The sequence below is a fragment of the Anabrus simplex genome, chromosome X (assembly GCF_040414725.1).
Source record: "Anabrus simplex isolate iqAnaSimp1 chromosome X, ASM4041472v1, whole genome shotgun sequence".
Taxonomy (NCBI): domain Eukaryota; kingdom Metazoa; phylum Arthropoda; class Insecta; order Orthoptera; family Tettigoniidae; genus Anabrus; species Anabrus simplex.
The window spans coordinates 26,542,880-26,555,008 of NC_090279.1; the positions used below are offsets into that span (position 1 = coordinate 26,542,880).

Genomic DNA, 12,129 nt, shown 5'->3' on the forward strand with positions numbered 1-12,129 from the left:
GTGCTCTTTAGAATCATGTTTTCCAGTAAGTCGATTTAAGACCCTCCAAGCTTTTCTTCTCGATTTTGCAAAGTCCATATCTTTCACTGTTGCTTCCCACTTTTCTCTCCTGTCCTTGTCTAATGACCGTAGAAGCTGTGAACCTATTTCATGGCTGCCTGTTGTTAAAAGCGTCAGAATAGTGGAGAAGGTTTCATCAAAGTTAATAGAGCACTGTCAATGATAATGATTCCGCCTGTAAGCAAACTATTAATGTATGGCTAAGTTTGTGTGTAATCTGTTCATGGGTATCAGACTCAATTTAGCATTAGTTTAGCAACATCAGACGATTGTTATCCAAACGCAATTTTTGTTTATCAATAAAATATAGGTCCACAATTTGTGAATGTTTATGTGTAGTGTACTATAATTGTGAATTTTTATACTACCGTACCGTATATCTAGATTATTTCAAACTTAGTACAATACAATCTGCACCTCAAATGTCCATAAAGAATGACGGAAACATGCTTGTTCTTTTAAGTAAACTTGAAATTAATTTGTAACCCCCCTCCGGAGGTTGAATAAGGTTTTGAATAGGAGGAAAAAACAAAGACTTATACTTTGCACAGTTCAGCACTGGCTATACAGATAATGAAGTTTATACAGTTTAGTCCTGATTAATTTCAGACGTTTACAGAAGGGACTGAAAATAATGTAGTTTACATTAATAGAAAGCGACTTTCAACGTATTAGGTCGTGTTACGTACATTTAGTACGTGATGAAGAGATGTTAAGTACAGAACAAAAATGGCCAACCAGACACCAGTGAGATCCGAACCCACAACCTCCCGATTTCGCGTCGGTTGTGGGTTCGGATCCCACTGGTGTCTGGTTGGCCATTTTTGTTCTGTACTTAACATCTCTTCATCACGTACTAAATGTACGTAACACGACCTAATACGTTGAAAGTCGCTTTCTATTACAATGTGGTCGTGAAAATTCAATATTCATTAGTTTACATTAACTTTGTATTTACCTTGATAGTTTAGTAATAGAGAAGGGACCTTCCTCATTTGTACAGAATGAAAGTTACGTTCTTGTATTTGCCTGGGATGTTTCTCAATGCAGTGAAAACTTCGGTAATCGTTGTCTCAGTAACTGAGTGGAAGAACTGACAACAATAGTTCGAAGATTTATTTGGCACCAATCCCAGGTTAATGGGTCGAATAGTTCATGAGAAAGAGGGCGTATACTTTGGCGTGTTTCGTCGTCCGTTACTTTACTGCGCAACATGCACTCCCATTTCTTTTGCTAATACGCCCATTCTCGCTTCGCTCAGTTTAGTCTGGTGTAGTGCTGATATCATCTGATTTATTAAACCTGTATTACTTCCCTTTCATTCAAACTGCACCGTGCCATCCTTCTGCTCCACGCAATGTCATTTCAAATTGACAGCGGGTCAATTAATTATGATAATCCGCTCAAATTGGCCGTATTGACTTTGTAATTGATTGGGTGGTTTATCTCTATATCCTTTCCCCCAACGAATAAGGAGTCATAGCAGATTTCAAGGCACTGAAAGGATTACGGTATATGAATTCACCAGATGATGTCAACATTCATATCAGTGAAGAGATTGCGATTTCTACTATCAATCTACGTGAGGAAACATCCCGTAATGAAACGTACATCTGCTAGATTCGACTTCGTGCTCTCAGGCGGATAGCGATCAGACTATTTCAAACACTTCAGAGATAAAGACAGAAACACTGATTTGGGATGATTCATACATACAAGTAAGGTAGAGATCTTTACTGTCTAAGATATACCACTTCCATCTCTACAACATTTATTACTTAAAGAGCAACAACAAAATGATGTTGGGCCTGAAGGTATCTATACGACGTATGGAGGTCGGCAGCGTGTGTAGAAAAGGAGTCGTATATGATATATTGATGTCGGCGTCAAAGGGTTAATGTGGGGCTGTTATCAGTTGCCTCAATAAGTGAGATTAAGATACAGTAATTAAGGTAAAAGTCTGCAGGAAGTATGACTTACCTTTTGTTCTAATTCATGTAATGAATTGATTACAGTTTTCACTTAATTTACTGTAACTACTAAATATCACCTTTCCTGAAGTATCACAAATGTAATTAAAATAAGGAAATAGGTATAAATATATTTACAGTCAATTTCTGTGACGTACGTGGTCAGTTTTTAGAACTCAACTCAATAAACTTGTATGAAATATAAAATAATTCATTATGTTTATTAGCTTACTGTTGTCACCTCCTCGTCTGTAAACTCACTGTCACAACCAAGACAAATCACGAAAGTATGTAATATTTCGGTTACATATATCACTCAAATATTCTCCTTGTCCATATCGTACTAATGTTATGTATTATTTACTTGTAATCATAGTTAGCATTTTAAGGGAACATGTACGCGAATTTTTTTAGAAAATAAAAGAATTGCTGTTATACTATCACCCAGTCTTTCCTGAATCCAACCATATACAATAAGTACATATTATTAATGTTTTAGGACATTTTACAGCGCTAATCCTAAATATCTGCAGAACTCTGCCACGCCCCTTTACATTTCAAATGTATTTAAACTTTATAATATTTCCTGAACAAGTCACTTTGGGGCAGTAAATGTAATATCTGTGAAAAAATAGTAAATTTCACTTTCAAAAGTTGGCTAACCTGCACGATGTTCATCTTTCTCCACATCAGTAATAAATAAACTATAGTGTTGATCACAACAGTTTTTCTTAAAATATAAGTAGCAAATATTTCCATAGATATGCCGAGGACAAGGAAATTTGGTGCTGGCAGGCGCAAGTTCTACGGAAATAGATTTACATCTAAGGAGCAAGAAACACAAATCAATACCAGCAATGGTTTTGGTGAGAGTGAGGTTAAGGTGCAATCAAGTGCTTCAGAAAATAAACTGAAATATTTGGACGATTCAAACAGCAGTAACTTTATTGAAGAAAAGATTCCAAACATTAATCCTGGGTCTGTGATAATTTAACTGAGTATTGTGTGCAGTTTACTGAACAAATGTTTAAAGTGTAAATATTGTGAAAGTAGTATTGAACTGCTTGAAGATGTAAATAGTAGAAATGTTTAGTCTAAAAACTTATCATTATGTGCAGTGTCTGTGGTCATGAGGAATCTCTATACACCTCAGGGGTAAATAACAAGAGGCTTTATAATATGAACACAAGACTAGATTGTGGTATGCGCTGTATAGGCAAAGGGTATAAAGCAACACAAACTTTCTGTGCAATTATGGATTTTCCTCTACCTCCTCACTGTTATTGACAGAATAGTTGCCGAGGCAAAGAGAATGTTCAAGGAGACTTCCAAGGAGGCAAGAACCAGAAAAAGGAATATAAGGAGGAAGAAAGAGGATGAAGAACTTCTGAACCAAGATGATTATGGGGCTGTAATGCATTAAACACATCAGGTTACGCCACAACTTTCATTAAAAGCAATGTTAAATTTTAAGTCCAATTTCACAGAAGTTTAGTTTTCTGATATATTCCATTTATTAGACCAAAAACTACTCAAGCTAGAAGGCTGAAACATTGTACATAGAATCAGTACGATAATTGAAGAAAAGTAGACTACAATCATGGACCTCTCTTAAAAAATTAGCACTTGACTTCGGCTATCCCCGTCAAAAAATGCTGTATTTGTATGTACATAGTTTTAATTAATGCTGTTAATTCATTTCTTTCTGTATGTTCTCCGTAGTAGTCTACTGTATGCACACACACATTCTCTGTATACAGTTAAAAATGGTGGATTTTATTGATAAGTTTCAGAGATAAAGGTACCTAAAAACTGTCTACACTCCCAAAAAGTAAATTACATACAAAGGATGAAGTAGGCTAATTATTAAAATACTTGACTAACTAATTTTTCTTTGTTGTTTTATGGTTCTAAGGTTAATTCCACTTGTACAGTGAATTTCGGGTGTATATGAAGCACACTACTGGTGATATTTTGTGTGTAATTTGTAGTTAAAATTATGGTCCTTCACAGAGATGTACCCTTAAGTTCTCCCTTATGCATGACTCTGGTACCAGTGTGCATCCTTCATAATGATAATTGTAGAGGTTTTAATAAGAAATTAGGCTTGTTGTGAAGTGAAGTGAGTCTCCCTAATACCTGGAAATAGTTGCCATATGCTAGACAGCTTACATGGTAAAACAGAGGGAGCACAGATATCCATGAGCAATTGTCTCTACATACCTCAAATTCTCCCGTAGGAATCACATGATTTCATTGGTACAAATTGAAGCTTAGAATGCTCAGCCTTTCCCTGGCATGGAGTAGCCGGTCTGAGTGCAATCGCTGTTGCTGTATGAAGATTAACAGCAACACTGAGAAGCATGATAATTAGCAAAATGGAGCTGAGACCCTGGCTATGGGAGCTTCCCACTAAAGACATGTAGAGAATTGTAAAAACGCCCGTAAATGTTCGTTGGATGAATGGCCGATGTCTCCTTCGCTTATTCCGTTTCCTCATATGTTTGCGTGGGCAGTGTGTAATGTGTTCTTTTTGAAGCACTGGCACGAACTGGTATGCACTTTGCTGTGCAAGTCTGTGAAAAGTGTGGCGTAATGCGTCATGCATAGATCATAAGATTCCTGTAGATCGTCGAACATATTTGTGAATAATGGTTGCAACAGACAGTTTTCTCTTGTAATTCACGTACATTTATAGATAGAGTCGTCTTTACTGGAAAACAAATTCTTTCAGTATGCCCCATATGTGGCCATCTACAGGTGTGACGTCCGGTGAACTGAACAATCTCCAAAGGACCAAGGTGCATAGATACGTGACTCCGTGGTCACCTTTCAGGTTATAATGACGAATCCTGATGTTCATAGCCTGTCTGTAATTTCAGTATTGTTTATTTTACCCCAGACTTTATTTGATATTTCTTTCCCGAACGGTGCAGGCCTTCGTTTCTGGGTAGATGGTGGCTATACGGTAAGGCGTATTAAAAACAGATAGCACAATCGCCGTTCAATTTGGAGAGATCTAGAACTTTGGTCCTATGGTTTATTTTCGTGTCCCAATTGATACGTTAGCGCTGCATTTCTCGAGTATTATGAAATCCCTCCAACTCGATTGTGACTGGCATGAGGAAAAGGGGCCTGCCTTTATAATGGAAACTCTCCATCTCTACTGTGAATGGTAGTTGCCAAATGAGCCTGTCATTATAGTAGAAATTACCGAACTCGATTGTGATTGGCGGTAGGATATGTGGCCTGCCATTATCAAGGAAATTTTCACAATGCCTACCTCACATCGGAAACAACGTATGGTGTCCTCCCTGTTTTCTTTCTCGGACTCGCTAAGAGACATGCAATTTAATATAATCTTACTAACTGCCTTTAGAGTAATTTACGGAGAAATCCGTATTCAATGTTGAATATCATAGCGAAGCACGGGTACATTTGCTTGCCATTATATAAACTGTGTTATAATCATGTGTCAATGTTATAATTAGAAATTTTCAGCATCTCAAATTTTACCCTGTATCGGTACATTATCTTCTCGACTTTATATTATGGAAAAGTCTCCGAATTTCTTCTGAACACTCCCAGACACAAACGAATATTCAAGGCAGTCAGCAACCCCTGCACGTGAATTTAACAGAGATTCTGGCACATCAAATCATGCCAGAAGAAAATCCTGAAGACTACGTGCCATGTTTGCTGCCTGCACAAAAGTCAAAGTCTATTGAACACTTTGAGGCACATCATCCTCTTGCAACTCATCATCATACGGATTCCCATCACTTACAATATCTATTGCTTTAGAAATTGATAAGTTGGCATATATGTCTTTTATGTTACTTGTATGCTACTTTGTGTTACTTTCCTCTAATTCAGAACCCTCGTTTCTATTGCAAAATTCATTTTTGTTGTTCAGTACAGCTGTCAAAGTGAACTTAAAATTTTTCTTAAAAAACTGAATAAAATTTGCCATCATGTAGGTTGGACTATTTCTAAAATTTACTATAAACTTACGGGTGTGTTCATTTTATGACCTATGAAAAGGGTAGTTTAAATATTCTTTTATGACGTTTATGACAGCAAAACCTCGTTAAGACGTTCCTACAGGGGACAACAAATAAGAACGTGCTAAGCAAGGAAACCTACTTCTCTATATACGAATAAAAACTATCCAACAAGGATACAAAAACAATAAATACGACTTTTCCCGACATGAGGGCACTTTACGTTGTGTAGCCGCGGGTACAGTGTAAACTATACCATATCTAAAGATGAGAGGAAAGTATTATTAAAAGGTGTGAAAAACGCGAGAAAACAAATATGAAAACCTTATCTGCTGGGGCTCAGAAAATACCAAATGCCCTGAGTAGGGAAAATAGGCGTAGCTGGCACAGGGGCTAATGCGCAAGCTGGCGGATATACATGGGCTCTTATGGGACTAACTCCTGGGAACTGGCCCAGGGGCTACTGCGCAAGATGGCCGCGACGCGCAATCCACCTCTAGCCACGCGTTACGTCCTCTGAAACCTCCAGACAATAGGATGCCGTTATCTTGTGGAATACTGTCGAAAGAGGCTACTGAAAAGGGCGCCTGACTTGATAGAGCATGTGTTAGCGAACACGGGGTCTTGAGCTGAGTCTAGACATGTTGTGTGCTAAGATGTTGTCTGTCCAACCACCTGGGCCAACTCTTGTAGGACACTTCATTCCGATGTGGTGGGGTTCTAGAATAGTAAAGCTCCTCCAGGGGCACCCTTGCCTTAGGTAGGAGTCGAGTAACCTGTGCTGTTGTTTTGCCTGCATTGGCGGAATCGCGGGGGTCTCTAGCTGAGTCTAGGCATGTTGTGTGCTAAGCTGTCGTCTATCTTACCTCCTTGGCTAACTCTTGTAGTGGGCACTTCAGCCCTAGGTGAGCAGAGTAAATGCCACTCCTAAGGATTCGAACGTGGAGTTGACATAAACTCAAAAACTAAAGAGGTTAATTGCATTTCAAATATCCTCACCCTTATTGAAATATGTTTACAATGGAGGTATACTGACTACAGTGTACATGTCAGCGGAAAAAATGACTTTGCGAGCTAAACTGTACTTTTCCAATCTGGTGTTGTAAAGGAATGCGACAACGTGTTATGACGCAAGACATCTGACTTGAGAGAACCCGGAGTCTTCAGCTACAGGTCAAAGCTTGTTCGGTTACGTCTCAAAACTCACGAGTGTCAGAACTCACGAGCTATAATTAGTAACAAATAGTATCAAAATTGACGACTACAAACTGGTAGCTAAAGTAAACATTCTAATGAGTCTCAAAATTCACGAATCCTGACAGCAGGTGCTTGCGATGACTGCACGAGGGATGAGGTGCGCGGTGACTCACGCCTCCCTTCAAGCCATGTTTTTCCATCGACTTAGGGCAGTCACCCTGGTAGCAGATTGCCTATCAGTTGTTTATCTAGTCTTTTCTTAAATAATTTAAGAGCCCCTGGGGGCCCTTTTTAGTCGCTTCTTATGAGAGGCAGGGGATTCTGTGAATGTTATTCTGCCACCCCAACCCAGGGGGAAAATAATGTTAGTGAATGAAAGAGACCGAGGTGTATTAATATCATTATTTTTAAAATATTTTGCTGTTGTCTTAAAGTTAATATAATACATTTCTTACCTTTCACATAAATTTATAATACTGGCATAGGGCCTCCGGGGAGGTCTCGTGCAGGTCTTTAGAGTTGACCTGCACGTCTGTGAGGATGAAGCCCTACCTAAGATGAAGTCTAATGCTGAAGACGGCAAGAACACCAGTCCCCGAGCCATAGGAATTAACTAATGAAAGTTAAAATCTCCCACCCTACCTGTAACCGAACTCGGGACCCCCTGGACCCCTTGGACCAAAGGCCAGCATGCTAACCATTTATGCATGCAGCTGGACGAGATAAAATTAAAGTAGGTATATTTCCCACTGCTAGTTAAAAGAAACTGTCAGTTGTTAGTACTGGGGCTTAGCTCCATAATGCGCCAGAAGGCGGCATTTATTTGAATAAGGAATTTTATTTAGAGATATTAGATGTCAAGCCAGTTAATTCACTCATTTAGTTTCAACATTTGGAGATTCATTTGGGAAAAGGCGTATTTCTAATTTTCGTAAGCGTTCATCTATTTGCTTACTTCAATCGGTTATCTACCAGGTACATTTAAACCGAAAAAAAATATCCGTGTCGCATCCCATTATTCCGCGCGATATAAATGAATGATATTTGAAACTCATTCCATTATTTTATTCGATTATTTAAATAATCGGATGGAAGTTATTTGAATATTAAAAGTATTCGATTAACCCATCCCTAATAGGGTGGACATTTAACCATTCAAAGAAGGACTGGCCTTGCTCGTGAGTTTGAGACTGGCCCAGGTAGAGACACTTGTTCTTACTAATCCTCTTCTTGGAATTCGTGAGTTTTGAGACTGGCGCAGGTAGAGAAACTTACTCTTTCTAATCCTCTTCCTGGAATTCGTGAGTTTTGAGACTGGCCCAGGTAGAGAAACTTGTTCTTACTAATCCTCTTCTTGGAATTCGTGAGTTTTGAGACTCGTGAGTTTTGAGACTCGTGAGTTTTGAGACGACACGGCTTGTTCGTGGTGTCGTTACTACAACTCTTGCTACTATGGTGACGTCACTCCACCCAGATCCTCATTTTTTTATGAGGTGAGGTGGAGGGGTAGAATTGCGTCAATGGTATACTGCCAGTCGTAAGGGTGACTAAAAGGGAGGGCTAACTCTGGCGAGAGCTGTGCTAGGACACAGTGGTAAATAGGCATAGACAGAGCCTTATAGATGCATTCCCTAATTTCTTCTTCTTCTTCCTCTGCTTCTTTATCTGTTTACGCTCCAGGGTCGGTTTTTCCATCGGATTTAGCGAGGGATCCTACCTCTACCGCCTCAAGGGCAGTGTCCTGGAACTACAGACTAGGGGTCGGAGGATACAACTGAGGAGGGTGGCCAGTACCTCACCCCGCCTCGCGCACGCGTTAACCTCTCAAAACCTAACTGCTGACGTGATTATGGTCAAAAGTGTTAGGTTAACCGATGCATTTGACACCAGACTTAACTTTACAAGGGCGTTACAGTCTCAAGTTTGAGATTCGATCCTACGCTCAACCTAAATAGACGAGATGGGACATGATCCAGGGATTTTGATGCTGAGATTGGTGGAAGCTGATGGCTACACATAGGACTAGGAATATGATGTAAGGTGTAATAAAAATGCTTTATTCATAGGGGGCGTAATATTGAGAAGCATCTTCGAAGTTCTAGATACGGAGAGCCTAGCATGCACATATCAGCAAGAAATAACTGCACGTGCAAGTTGACTAGCTCTGGATGTATTTGCTGACACATGGAATGCAAAGTTCATTTTTTCTACAAGTTCGCAACTTAGGTACAGTACAATCATACAGGAAGACCTAAACTATCTTCTGACTAAATACCCAATATAATACGTTAAAAATAATGTGCTGCTGGAATTTATCCCTGCAGGTGTTCGCGTATTATCAGAATTCCCGAATACAGAATAAGATCCCTACCTACACTTCACGTTCGATGCCCCTGCAGGCCTTACGTTGCGTTGCACGCGGTAACCTCCCGGGACGACATGGTACCAGGGAGATGGTGTAAGACTTAATACATATACTTTATTCATTGAGGCGTAACACCGAAAAGCGACCTTAGGTCTTGGAGAGTTGAACGACCGCGCAAGGTATCAGCCAAAGAAAGACAAAGGCTACGAAAGGCGTAAAAATTAAACATTCCGTAGCCCTCGTAAACCTAATAGCCTGGGGGCTCGGAAAAGAACAAGAGTTAACCGTGGAAGGTCGGATAGGATAGATAAAAGTGAGTGGCCTAACACAAGTAAGTAGAAGCACGCGTGTACAAGGGCTCTTATTTCACTAACCCGGCGGAGGCTGTTTTAGGGCTTTTTTCACGTATTACCCTAATTCGAGGTTCTATCATCCCAACCGGATGCCCTTCCTAACTTGCGACTCTCAGTGGAGTGATGTAACATAGGTTGGAGGGTGATGGAATACTGCTGTAAGAAACTACTAAGAAGGGGTGTTATGGGCTCTTAGCTTCCGAGCGTGGTATTAGCGGCTAGAGGACCACAAGCTGAGTCTGGAATTAATTATATTTGTTTAAGTTTCTTTGAATAGGGACTCGAGGGTTGCTATTAATTTGAAAGGATGAACTATTCCCTAGAAAAACTGATCTACCAAAAAGAACTAAGATGGAATAATAGAATTTTTAAATTCAAAATATAATAAGTTTGGAACTAAAATTAAAAAGTGAAGAATATCAATTACTCTCACAGTAAAGAAATCTGCAAAAATTCACATCATAGATAATTGAAAGGTCGTGACAATCCTAGAAGTAAACATTCAACCGTCAACGTTGAGAAATACAGGTAGTTTAATACAAAACGTGTGGCATTCAAAATGACAGGTGAGGACTCTATATGACAAAAAATTCAACGTTTAAAGCATCCTTTTTGCGTGCAATTTATTCTTTCTTTCTTTGTTGGCAACCTGACTACAGTGCCACTCAGCTGTCGAAGTAAGTCTCCAGAACATTATAACAGGGTTGCCATGTCTGCAGCACTTCGTAACTGAATCAATTTCCCTTCAGGTAATTCTTATGGTGGCTAGTTTCACTAAATCTTATTCCATGTAAACCAGCTCTAAGGAGGACTCTCTGTTAATTTGTGTGTTATTGTGTGTTCCAGACTCGGTGCGAACTCTGTGCGGCACTCTGCGGATCACTGGCGTAACATGTGGGGATAAGGTAATTGCAGCTGAAAGAAGATACAAGAGTGGTGGAAGAATTGGAGAGAACTAATGAGGAGACAGAGAACAGCCCGAGTTTATGGGAAGAAGTGCTGAAATAGAGTGAGATGGTGATAGAACAGAGGGAGGAGGCATTTGAGAAGAAAGCAATGGATGTGGAGAAAGCACGTAAGGACAGATAAGAGGAGGTGGAGAGAGCATGAAAGAAGAGAGAGGAGGAAATGGAAAGAGCTTGTATGGACGGAGAGAAGTTTGTTGAGAAGAGAGAGCTGGCGTGCGGAATGAGAGAGAAACTTCCTCCCCAGAGAGACAGAGAAAGTGGCGGAACAAAGAGGAAGGTCCACGGTGGCGCGAACTGCTCGTCGAGTACGAACCAGGTCAAGAAATCCTTCAGCAAATTCTACATTGGGCCTCTGATTAGGGATATATCAATTCGGTGAATTTCCTTCTTGCAAGAAATCCCTGTGTGGACTGGATGCGCACCGATTTGAACCATGCTGCAGATAGGGGGCAGTTGCATGTTGTGGATGCTCTGGTAGGAAAGGAGAAAATCGAGGTCGAGTGGACTATCTCTCCTTTGGAAAGAGTGACATTGATGTGAACATTGGTACCCACAGACAAGGAGTGTCTGCACTGACCTTGTCAGCCATAGAGGGCCAAGTGGAGGTGGTGATGTACCTGGTGGAGGAGGGAGGTATTACTGGGGAGTTGCTGGGTACTACTCTTGTACAAGTTGCTCAGTGGGGTCACCTCGATATAGTGATGAACCTCACCACACTAGACCCCACTAGTCTCAATGCTAAGGCTAATAGTTGCACATCTCTGTCCCTTGCCAAACGGAGGGGGGAAGCCACCATGAGGTGGTACGCTTCCTAGAACAGTGCTCACTGAACAAGTAAGTTACTTTGACACACAACAGTAATGTAGTGTGTCTCCCTCTATCGACACTATGATCCTTACCTGCGCCGTGGAGGTGAGGAGGAGCCCTTCCTCCTCTCAGGAGGTTCACTGCTACAACGGTGAGGGATCCTACCGGTAACAAAGAACTCTGTGTTGTGTCGTTGCCTAGAAGCGAATGGTATTCTGTGCTAAGGTTTGTACCAATGTAAATAAATTGTTCCAAGGTAATAAAACTGTTAAATGTGAGTTAGTGTTGGCCCCAGAACCATCTTCCTTGTGATTAAATTAGCAACTCTCTGAAGACCATATGCCGCTCTCTAATTGGGAGTTGAGTAGAGTAATATACTTGCACAGTATCGTCCAATTAATTGGT

At 40.3% G+C, this 12,129-nt stretch overlaps 1 long non-coding RNA gene across 1 annotated transcript in view; it reads left to right on the forward strand.

Annotated features, from left to right (window-relative positions):
• The window catches only part of LOC136886194 (uncharacterized), a 35,451-nt gene extending 23,644 nt beyond the window's left edge, over positions 1–11,807 (forward strand). The window contains exon 3 of the long non-coding RNA XR_010861737.2: positions 10,796–11,807. This is a non-coding gene — a long non-coding RNA (uncharacterized lncRNA). The remainder of the gene's footprint in view (positions 1–10,795) is intronic.
• Positions 11,808–12,129: the final 322 nt, after the last annotated feature.